This window comes from Mauremys mutica, chromosome 4 (assembly GCF_020497125.1).
Source record: "Mauremys mutica isolate MM-2020 ecotype Southern chromosome 4, ASM2049712v1, whole genome shotgun sequence".
In the NCBI taxonomy this organism is placed as follows: domain Eukaryota; kingdom Metazoa; phylum Chordata; order Testudines; family Geoemydidae; genus Mauremys; species Mauremys mutica.
Genome location: NC_059075.1, coordinates 50162717 through 50175067, shown reverse-complemented (window position 1 = coordinate 50175067; position 12351 = coordinate 50162717). Strand labels below are relative to the sequence as shown.

General features: G+C 40.0%; 1 long non-coding RNA gene across 2 annotated transcripts; it reads left to right on the top strand.

Moving 5' to 3' along the window:
- Positions 1–5734: 5734 nt before the first annotated feature.
- On the top strand, positions 5735–11380 carry LOC123370160. Of its 2 annotated transcripts, none has more exons than XR_006579300.1 (4): positions 5735–5872; positions 7482–7669; positions 8502–8532; positions 8691–11380. It is a non-coding gene; the product is annotated as an uncharacterized LOC123370160 (long non-coding RNA). The 2 variants fall into 2 exon arrangements; XR_006579301.1 differs by lacking the exon at positions 5735–5872 and adding an exon at positions 6135–6168.
- Positions 11381–12351: the final 971 nt, after the last annotated feature.

Here is a 12351-nt window from a genome sequence, read left to right as displayed (position 1 = left end):
TCAGCGCATGACCACCGCTGTAGCGGTGGATCTTGCTGCGGTATTGGCTGCATCCAGAGCTGCTTGAAGAGCCGTGTGTGATATGATTTGGCCCTTGGAAACTAAAGCTGTAAACTGTTGTTTCTTCTGGTCTGGAATGTGTTCAATAAATTCCACGAACTTGTTATAGTTTCTATGGTCGTACTTTGCCAGAACTGCAGTATAATTGGCAATTCGAAATTGTAAGGTTGAAGAGGCATACACTTTGCGACCTAGCAGGTCTAAGTGTTTGCTTTCCTTGGTTGGGGTATGGCAGAAATATTGTTGTTTATTCCTTTGGTTGGCTGCGTCCACTACCAGTGAGTTTGGCGCAGGATGTGAGAAAAGGAATTCAGAGCCCTTAGAGGGAATGAAGTATTTACGGTCCACTTGTTTGCAGGTAGGCTGGCTTGTGGCTGGAGCCTGCCAGATGGACTTAGCAGGTTCCAGAAGGGCTGCATTGATTGGTAATGCCAGTCTGGATGAAGAAGAGGGTTGCAGGATGTCCGTTAACTCATGTTGTTGGTCCGGTACTTCCTCTAGATTGATTCTAAGCTCGCTGGCAACCCTTTTAAAGAGATCCTGGAATTTCGAAAAATCGTCTGAGGATGTTAGAGGGGAGGGAAGTAAGGCTTCTTCAGGCATTACTTCAGTTGGTACTTCAGTTGGTACTGGGTCAGGAGCAGGAGTTAATTGATCCTGAGACTGGGAGGGTGCCGCCAAGTGTGTCATATCATTTGGACGTTCGCGTCTCGTCAAATTGGAAGAGCAGGTCTGCTGCCGAGGGAAAGATGCCCATGGGGCCCAATACTGCCATGGTGGTGGAAAAGGCATAGGCGGTGCCATCCAGGGGTTAACACACCAGGAGGCAGGGTCTCGAGGATAGTCTAAGACAATTTTCCTGTGCCCGCGGGTAACAGGGGTCAGAGGATGGAATTCTGATTGCATTGAAACATCACCCTGTAGTTCAGACTCCTCTTCACTGGAAGAAGGCTGTTCGGACCCTGAATCATTCGTAAGAGAGAAGCAGTCTTTAAGTAAGGGTGACTGCAGCATAGGTGACACTAAGAGGTCACTTGACTGGGTAAACGGCAGCTGAAGGTGAAGGCTGATAGAACTGCTGTGAGGGAACCCGGGCTTGCACCGGATTTCTAAGTCTTGGCTCAGTGCCAAGTAGCGCTGTTAATGCTGGTGCTGGAGCCGGTGTCGCGCTATTAATAGCAGGCTGCGGTGCCTCATGGAGTCCTGGTATGTCGGCACCGTGTTCGTCGCGGTGCCGATGGGTGCCATAATCGAGGCAGGCAACTGAAAGTCTGTTGCCTCGGCACCGGAGCTACGCGCTGCCGCCGCAAGCACAGGCGGGTTTAGCGCGGTGCCGGAGGAGCCCGGCTCGTCGAAAGTGCTCAGGTGGGGGAGCACAGGTAAGGAGACCGTGGATCTTCTGTGTCTGAGGGCTTCTTTTGAATTTGACAGAAGGTGCCCTCTTTTTGCTGTTTTCTTCTGCTTTTTAGAAGTGGGAGAGCTGTGGCAGTGAGCGGAGGCAGAGTCCGTTCCAGGGTCTGAGGCTGACCCTAAGGATTTTTGAAGTAGAATAAGTTTAAGTTTGAGCTCCCTGTCTTTTCGCGCTCTGGAGCTTAGTTTAGTGCAGTGAGCACATTTTTGGGGAATGTGGGTCTCCCCCAAACATTTTATGTACTGCGAATGTCCATCCGAAAGAGAGATAGCTTCCTTACAGGAGGAGCAGCACTTAAAGCCTGTGGAGCCAGGCATGTCTGAAGCGGCTGTGGCTGAGAGAAAATTTTTTTTTTTAAACGGTAGGGAAAAAAAAGGGTAAGTAACACTAACTAACAACTAGCTAACAAGAAACTAGCTAACTACAAGTAATTTTAAGATGAGGAAAGAAATTATTTAACGGATCTGCTGAGCTCCGTCTCAAGCCGGGGACGGTAGAGAAGGAACTGAGGGAACCGGCCGCGCATGCTCACTAGAGGTATACTCAGAGCGGGGGGGCAGGCTCTGAGCATGCGTGGCCGGTAGGAGTACTGCTGCAGAAATCTCCAATCAAAGGTGCAGGGGCGCACCGACACCTAGAGTGGAGCACCCACAGGGACATCTCTCGAAGAAGAATATGGAAACCTCGGATAAGCATTAGCAGGCTGTGTTTCCACTGAAGATATGTCTTTTAAAAAGAAGCTGACAGAATAACTCCTCCTTTTAACTGAAAGGCACATCATTTATCCAGAAAATACCTGGGCTACATTTTTTGGAACTGGCATTGCTGTCTCTTGCATCATTTTTTCCCCTCACTCCTTTAGATCTATTTAATTTGAGAGTTATTCTTAGCTAATACAGATGTAAGTGGCACAGATTCAGCACCCAGAGCAGGAATGCAAGACTGAAACAGTTGATTTTTTTTTCTGATTTGGCAAATATTCAAACTATGCTGTTTCATGAAACATAAATACCAATAACATTTAAAAAAAACCACTATACTAAGCTGTTTTAAGCAAGGCATGTTACTACAGAGCATTAATGACTATGTACACTTTTTTCCTTCTGAATGGATATAAACAGATATGGAATAACCTCATTTTAGCTTTTTTTCACATTATAAATTCATTTTTCTCTCTGCAAAATGTCACTCTCTCTCCAGCAGCTTAATCCCAAGAGGTCTGGTAACTGCAATTACTGCATTTAAATATTCCACATATCTGTCAAGACTCAAAAGAATTCTGTGGTGTCAGTTTAAATATAAATATATATATAATTCTAGTTAATAATCATCACTTCAAGTCAGTTTTGAAAACTGTATTACTCACTCAATATCTATGTTGTGTTGTGTATGTGTGAAGCTTATGTTGCAATTTTATCTATTGATTTATTGGCTGAAAAACTAGCCATCCTGATTCTGCCAAACATAAGTGTCCCTGTACAGAGTTTCTCATAGAGGTAAACTTGTCAATATCATTTTTCTCTAATCAGTCAAGAAAAAAGTGCCAGAAATTGCTTAACTTTCTACTCAGAACTCTAAGTGATGCTGGAATTTTTATATAAATACTCTATTTCAAGCATTTTCTAACAAAACACATTACAAGTTCTTCATTTCTATTTTCTTTCCTTCTAAAGAGACCTTTTATATTTACCAGTGTCCATACAGAATGTTGATACCTTTTTGTTCTTCTTGTGCCTTTTGCTGCAAGTGCTAATTCTGTACATTTTGTAATGACACCTTGTAAACTGCCTGAATGACTATGCAATGATGAACAAGGATTTTAATGGTCCAGAAACTACAACCACAATTTTGATCCAAAATGGGTCATAAGGTTACTGTATTCACCTTGAAGTTAGATGGGTCTATGTACCTGTATGTATTTATCCTACTAAGTAGCCCTTGCAGTGAAGATAAAAGTGTAATTATTTTTACAAAAACGGAAGATTCAAGATGCTAGAACTAATATCCTTGTGCCCAGCAACCATAACTAGCACCAATGAATAGCACTTCAAGGCTTTTAATCTCCATGACAACCTTCCTCACATTCTTCCATAAAATACCACTTTGCATGCACACAAACATACTCAGTTATGCACACCTACTATGTGTTCATAAATATCACCTGCACTGCACACCAAAAAACCTGCTATTTAATATCACTGACTTCTTTCTCTTGCAACATTAATCAATCAATCAGGAATCCATCTTAAAAGGAACTTCATTTGTATTCTTATGCCTATGGTTCACTGTAGAATAAATAAATGAACGATGAACAGATACTGAAATTGAAAATTACCTCAACTTTAAATATGGAGAAGGCCACTTCTGTGGGTTTTGCTGTGTTAGGCAACTACCCCCTTCACAGTCCAGTCCCAAGGGAACAAATGTTTTAGAAAACCTGCATATCCTATAAGAGTTGGCACAAACATAGTGACCTAAAATTTTGTTGATTTGTGCATGAATTCTGTCTAGGATCAGGAGAAATACCTGCCTTCAAGGCAGAAACCCACTTAATCGGCCACAAAGTAGATAAACCTACCTATTCATACATATTCCATCACAGAGGGGAAATAGTTGATTTGAGCGTTGTGTACAAAACACTGAGTAGATTTTGTCAGCTAGAATCTAATTACATATTGATGTGAATATGGACAACACCAAGTATTGGAAAAGTCATGTGACAAGCTGTTTAAGAATGATTCTAAAATAAAGGTTCACTTATAGCTAGGTTTAGCAGGTCTAGGAAATGGGGCTTCACAGTATCTGCCTATGCAGAACTCATTGCAGCCTAAGGGCCTTAACGGACACTAGTCACCATTTGGCCAGCTGATGCCCAGTAATGCTACAGTCATGCAATTTCTAATTTATGTTGGTAAGAACCAGTTGGCCAGTACCAGAACCCATGTACTATGAGGTTCATCAGCCATGAAATCTGCCTTTTGCACCAAAATTTTATTCCAGAAACTAAGTTTAAAAGAAAAATTCTAGCTCTTCTGGTTGTGCAGAAAACTTTCCAAGTTTGAACTGAAAGCAACCAATGTAGTGTTGTCTGCTTGACTCTGCAGACAGCCTTAAACTGTTGCTCTAAGATATTTTAATTTCCCCCATTCATCTAATATGGGATGTTAACTCTGACCCCTAAAAGTGGCAATATTAATGTTAATATTAACTTTCACTGATGCTCATATTAGCATAAGTGGCCAGGCAGTGAACTTTCCTGTAATGCAAAACAATCTCTTATACTTTCCCAGGTATCAAAATCCCCACCTCCAATCTTACTCCCCACCCTCCATCCCATCTACAGTACAGCAATGTGTTTTAAATACGAAATTCTTCAGCACATTGAAATGTAAAATAAGTTGAACTTGTTTAATTACATTCTAAAAAGGCATGTTGTATTCATTCTATTGTTCATTTTCAGACTTCATTCAATGATAGCACAAATTTCACTGCATTGTTGCTAAGATTTCCTCTCTCCGCCTCACAGCCTATTCCTCATCTTATTATTTCCCCTCGTTGAGTAATTCCTTTATAGGTTCATATTGGACCAGAAACTCTTATGTATTTAAATAAAATGTTTATGCCTTGCCCATATATCCAAACCTGGCAAACTCCATGTCACTTTCCATTCCAGGGTGATTCTACTCTTGGAATCACCAGTTCTGCATCTTTCTCAGCTGCTCCCAAGGGCTCTTCCCCTTCAACCGATGCCAGAAACCCCTCAAAATCATCTTGTGGAGGCCATAGGATCTGGGGCTCACAGAACTTGTACAAAATAGACTGTATAGATGTGCCTACCTAGTGGACTTGGCATTCTCTGAAACATTGGCTTAGTATGATAGAGTGCCTTGACAGCAGAGTTCATCTATGGGGATTTCTGGCTTTATCCTTCCCTTTCACTCCACAAGTTGTTCTGGCTATATGTTATAGGACAAAATGGGGCACATCTTAAGTGTCTCCTGGGCTCCAATGAGTAAAGAGAAAGACTCTTGACTGAAGAAGAGGAGATGTTCCAGACTGCAAGTCCTCTGGAAACCAGAGAAGTCATTGTGATTTGGGTCCCAAGGGGGGTATGTAGTGGAGAGAAAAAAACAGAGCTCACATCATGGGCATGTGTCTCAGAAGCAGAGAGAGTGTAACAGGCTGGTAGCAGTTGCCTGAAATACTCCACACTATAAACAGGTGTTGATTCTGCTGCAAAAGGGTTAAGTGGGTTTTGCTGACACTGTGAGACAGATGACCCATGATCTCATCATGATCCAAGGGAGATGGGAATGGCTTTCTGAGGGAGAGAAGATCTAGGGTGTGGGCTGTGTAGTTCTAAAGAAGGAACCCTAGTAGCAGCTAAGCCTGCAGAAAAGAGTTAAGATATTATTTGTTATTTTACTATTTTTTCTTTATTAATTAAGAAGATGGTGAATTTGGACTTTGTCTGTGCAATGGGGTGTCCAGCCCACACACGCTCTGAAGAGGTTAAGCAGCTAGGTGGGCCAGTTAACCACCTAGGCTGCACCTGAAGGAGGAGCCAGAGAGAAAGGGCTAATTAGAGATGCGGCTTAGCTGAACATGAACAGGAGAGGCCTGTATAAAGCCCACAAGCTGAGTGTAGAAGAGGGCTTCAGAGAGGGAAATTGCAGTCACTATTGGGGTGAGAGATGGTAAGTTAGGAAGTAGTCCAGGGATACAGCAGTAAAATTCTGGACTTTTCAGACCTTGCTTGCTTGTTGTAGGGTTCCTGGGCTAGAACCCAGTGTAGAGGGTGGGCCGGGGTTCCCCTCCCAGCCAGTGAGCAGTGGTTTCATTATGTAGTAGTGGATCCTGAGAGATTTTGATGCCCCAGAAGGGGAGAATTATAGTGAGTAGAGCCACTGTGACAACCTGGTGTATGGACCCATTTGTACAACAGGTTGATAAAGGTGCCTGTTTGCATGTGGTTGTTTTTGTGATAAGGTATTTATACACTTTATTGAGAAAAGCTTATTTCACATAGGCTGTATCAGAGCCATCAGATGGTAACAGCATTTTGTCACAGCGGGTACTGGGAAGTGATATAATAATAGGCTTTATGTGGCATTACCAGATCCCTTGATTTGTCAAGAACCTGTACAAGTGTCACATTTTGGGGTGCAACCCAGACCAGTGAAAGGTTGTGTCACTGCCTGCCTTGTACTCCTGGGTGCCTTAAATGCTCTGCTGCTGTGGCTCACAGCAGCTGGGACACCAACAGCTAGCAGACAAGCATGCAGTTCCCTGAGTGTCTGTGTGCTGTGCATCCATGGTTCAGGCTCTGACCCCAGCAACCTGCCTGCAACACACTAGCCTTGGTTACTACTTCCAGGGTAACTCTAGCATACCCCCTGACCTAAATTTCCCCAGAACCATCTGTCCTGAAATATCCAACCCACTCCTGGAACTCTCAGAGAATTAATAAGGTTTGTTGTTCCTTTAAAGAGACCAAAGCACAGCTTACTGCTTTAACTGGAAGTAATAATCACTTCAATACAAACACAGCACTGGGTTAGTTTAGATTAAAAGTAAAACAAGTTTATTAACAAAAGACCATGGATTAAGTCATACTAAACAGAAGAAATGTAAAGTAAAATGGGTTACAAACAAACTAAAGTAAAAATATGCTTTCTAGTGGCTAAGACCGAACTTAACACGCTACAACCTTGGTTGAAGGGAGATTTCTTGCCAATCTTTTTCTTTCTAGCTATGGGTGACCTTTTTCTCAGTCAAGGCCTTCCATGGAAGTACAAGGTGATGGTTTCCTTTCTCTTCCTAGGTGAAAGATCTTAGCCTAAGAAGCTTTCTCACATATACTCAGTTCCCAGAGACTTCAACCTCCTTGGTTGAAGGGCCCAACTTCCTCTGCTTGCAAAAGCTCTAGCGTCTGGTGTCTGTCTAGTGATAGATGTGAAATGGCTTCTTCTCCTTCATTATCTTCTAAAACTTACTGTTTTGTTCCCAGATGCAGGGTAGCCTCATGCTGTTCTTCCCTTCCTGTGGATTTCCCATCTCCCTGCTGGTTCATATGTTTTTAGTCACACCTTAATTAATTTTGCTGGAGACAAGTAAATAGCTTCCCACCTGTCTGGAAGACAACCTGTTTATCAACTCCCTTTAACCTTTAGGCACATACTTTAAAGCATAATATAAGTGAGTATTCATAATTTCTCATATTTTGTTAATGCATATATTGATATTTTTATAATACAGTAATATTGTATACAATCAGTTGATTCAATTGCTTATCATTTTGAGGTTCAGACTCCTTGTCTTTATAGCCCAGATAAGGTTTCTCTCTCCTGCTGGGTTGTAGATGCCATGCTGTCTTCTCCCCTGCTTGCTAGCTTTGTTTATCTTGTATGCAAATAGCCCTTCATTGTCTGACCAGGCAGAGACAGACAAGCAAATACATTCCTTTATCTAGGGCAGACTGTACTTATGTTGCTTGCTAAACATGTTTTAAGAACATAATTCTAGCACATATATAAAATTCTTTGTATACATCCCATACATCAAGCAAGAATATTAATGACTGGTAATTTATTAGTCTTCCAGTAATATCTTACATGACACCTTTTAGATACAAATTATGACAACAGTGTGTTAGGAATAGTAAGTATGTCAGGCCTGACAATAGCTGCTGATGTGGAGTAGGGGTCTGCCAATGGACCTGTGTCACAACAAGGAATTAGTTCAAAGATCTGATTATTACGCTGTCTTGCAGTTTATCCATAAGAATAAGTATCTTTAAGTGTACCAGTGCTTCACTTTAAGAATCTTTATATGGCTACCTTACTGATGTTTGCATTGTGCAACTAGCCCTCAATCAGAGATCGTTTTTATAGAATCCCTGCTGGCACTTGCAGGACCATCAATTACTTAATCAAAGAATTTCCTACTGATTTTTTTATTGCCTTATTATATTCCTGTAAAAAAAATTACATACTGTACCTCATCAGATATGCATGCTTTCTTTTTTCAGAGTATTGTCTCTGGAGAACAAAAAGTTTTAGGTAAGGAAAGAAAGCTTGAAGCTATAGTTTTTAAACTATATATAATTACTTTCAATGCAAAAAAAATCATGAGAATAGCTTTATTGTCATATTTGTACTAGTGGGTGTGAGGAGTGATTTAACTTACAGGTACTGATTATGTAATCGTATTGATACAGGGCACACAGCCTATCCTGCCTACTGAATCATCTCGACTGACAAGAGGAGGTGTGAAAACTCTGCCTGCTTCTATTCTGCCACATATTCCTGGCTTTACAAAGGAGAGAGCTTTTTTCACAGGTGGGGATTATTGAGCCATTAAAGCTCTTGATCACAGCTATGAATGCATAAAGAGGACATGTCAATTCCATGTGGTATAACTTAGAAATTAATTGGGTGGTGAAACCAAGCAGCTCATATGATGACTGTCTCATCAGATACACAATATAGGCTGACTATCAGAGCCTACTTGTGGTTTAAAAATAAAGTTGTAAACATTACAAAATTGTGCTGACATACAAGTTACTGATTCTGAAATGTTCCACTTTGTTTGTTCATGTTTTACCTCTTTAGAATAGAATTGTTGCATAAACCCATCTATTTATTTAGATGTGAAGAGACACCACAAACTATTATGGTCTTAGCTACATCAGTGTGTATTAAAGTAATTAGACTGTGTATTTTTAAACCTAAGGCCCTGCAGCAATAGTTAATTAAAAGAACATGAATTTAGAGTCTGCAGAATAATTGTGCCTAGGACAATACTTGACCAAACATAATTAGCTGAATTTAGATAAATTCTCAATGTGGCTTTCAGCAACCTGAATAGAAAAATCATACACTTCACTGGGTATAAATAGGTTTGAAATGAACATTTGGAATGTATGAGAATATTTTGCAAGAATAATATACCCAGGATTTTAGACTATGTAATAAAGTGTAGGCTCTTTGACTCAAGAAAAATCTGCTTTTCTATTCTGCTTTTATTTGCTGATTTTTTTTGGTTAAATTTCTTTCAGCAGATATAAAAGATGAAGGGAAGCAAAAAGAATGAGATTTAAATAAAGGAAAAGTGTTATATTCAGTATTTTCAGTTCTTTACTAGGGATAATTAAAGATAAATGTTATGGTATTGTATTTGTTCAAATAGCAATATAAAAACACATTTCTGTCATGTTCACTAATAGACTTTCGAGCTGTATTTTCCTCAGTTTTATCTTATTTTCCTGGTACTATTTAAGCAATTAATTGCTCCAAAGAGTGCTTTTTTAAAAAAATGTTAAATAAGACAAATCCCAAAATTACATTTTATTTAATTTACAGCAAGAGTAATGTTAAGTTCTGCTGTGTTAAAATAAATGAATAGTTAAAACTGGAGTATGAAATAAAGTTCTAAAAGCATTAAGCAGTTGACCTGGAAAGAGAAACATTAAGAATTACTGGATTTTATTATTAAAGAGAAGATGAAATAATAGCATGATGAAGAGCTAATTAAGAAATTCAGTGTTGCTAATAGCTTTATCCACTAGTGGTGCAACATGGTGAAAGAGTTCCATTTTCAAATGATGCAGTTTCACTCATTTTGCCAGAACTGAAGTGGTTTTCTCCTGCAAACTCTAAGCCAAACTAAGTCTGAGCTAATAGGGGGACTGTGTAAAGGGAGCTCCTTCCTCTCCTCTACTGCTCATGCACAAAAGGAAACCATAATATATCTGCAGCATAGAGTCTCAGACTCCAACCACTGTGACAAGGGTTCAGCAGCTACATCCCAGATACATGCTGCTGAGCTGGGTCTGATAGCAGAGGGCCAGGGAACACTGCCCATGAATCGGACACAGGTCAGGATATGCATCACATTGGGTGATGGTTTTTGACAGCAATAAGCTTTTTTGTATTTTTTATACCCATTATTACTTCAGACAATGCCCTAGGAAAACAAGCTGGCTTCTTTTCTGGTTAGCGCATCGTCAACAAAACTAAGTTTCAGGTGCAAAATCTTCTATTAATCATGATGCCCTAGCTGAAAATAATGCAGCCTGACTTTAAGATCTCAGATGAACTTTGTGGGACTTGACAGCATCTTTTTACTTCTATACTGACCATTCTATTTCAGTTATTGGCAATCATGGAGCCCCATAATTACAATTTGCTTTTCAGACCTGTGTATAACACCACTTTAAAATGTATGATTGTGGCTATATTTATTTTCATGTTTCACATTATAATGCCCTCATGGAAAAATCCTTCAGAATTTAATAAGGATGAAAGCAATAGGATTCTATTGAAATTACTCTTCTAAAAATGACAACTTCCTATTTTTAAAAATAATGAATTTAGATAAAATGTCTATTCACTATAGAAGTGAATGGAGGCTTATATCCCAGATATAGAATTTAATAGGTGTGTTTACAAATTCTGTAGAAATGATGAACTTCATCTGCCCTGTACTGATTGGGTGTTTGCTCTAACCCTCCACCCACCCATCCCTCACAGTCTCTCTACCTCATCTTCAATCCACACCTGCCTGCCCCTCTTACCTAAATCTGCCTGCCCTGTCCTCCTCACCTTCCTGTCCTTCAGTGTCCTTTCTCCCTTCAATTTTCTTTCCATTTAGCGTATCCCCTTCTAACTACCCGCTTCCCTCCCACCCCCACAATGGAAATAACATGCCCTTTGCTTCCACCATATTGTTCACTCTGCTTGTGTAATATATTCCTTCCCCCACTCTGGGATTTGTCTTGTATATTTAGGCTGTAAGCCCTTTGGAGCAGAGATTGTCAGCTACTCTGTGTTTTGTACAGTGACTAGCACAATGGGGACCCACTCCTGGTTGGTTCTCAGGCATTATTGTATTAAATTGTGTAATTTTCATGAGGGAAAATTTAATAAAATTGTAAAAAAAAATCAAAAGAATAGATGATGGGATCATACAAGCAACAGGTGATTTAAATTATCACATTCCACTTAAGGACTGCAACAGTGATCATAATCATTTTGCAATTCTGTATAAATATATCTACCTAGAATAATTTAGAAAATCATTAGCTCCATCTAGTGGTAACTATGTATAATTTTCACTTACTTCCAAAGCTCTATTCAAGGCTTTGGTTCTAGTTTGTTACATTTGAGGAAACAATGGATAACAGCAATTAACTGGAGTGATATATGAACAGCTGTTTTATACCTGTTGATAGCATGAAAAATATGGTGAATTTTAACTGTTAAATTTTAATTTGCTATAGAACACATATCAAAGAACTGAATTATCAGAGAGCTCGTAATAAGGAGATGGAGGCTCTCTCCTCGGGCCAGGGTCATTGGTTCAAATCCATACTAATATGGTATAACTGAAACGCCTTAACATAATGTGTGAAATGACATGGTAGCTACTAGTAAATGAACTAGAGCCAAGTTTACATCACAAAAACCGCTCTCACAACTATCACAAATACCAACAGTAGTTGACAGTCTCAAAAGATAACACAACCACTGAGTGGACCAGAGAACGTGAACTACCTATCCCCTTATTTCTAGGATAGGATTGAGTCAAAGTGGCAGAGCAGTAGTGAGATGCTTGCACTCCCACTGCCCAGGCCCCAACTATCTTGTAGAAAAGAGAGAATTTATAGCCCTTGGAACTCAAGTCTCTCACCTTTCTCAAGCATTAAATCCCCATACAACTATTTTGAGCTATATCCAGGTTTCTGCGGACGTGATAATTTGAGGATGCCTCCTGTTCATGAAGTATTATACTGACATGGAATTGTCTCAGTCAATTGTCTATGCAGGGGTGCTGTACAAGTACTGAAAGATGAATGGGCAGGTTTTCCCAAGGAAGGA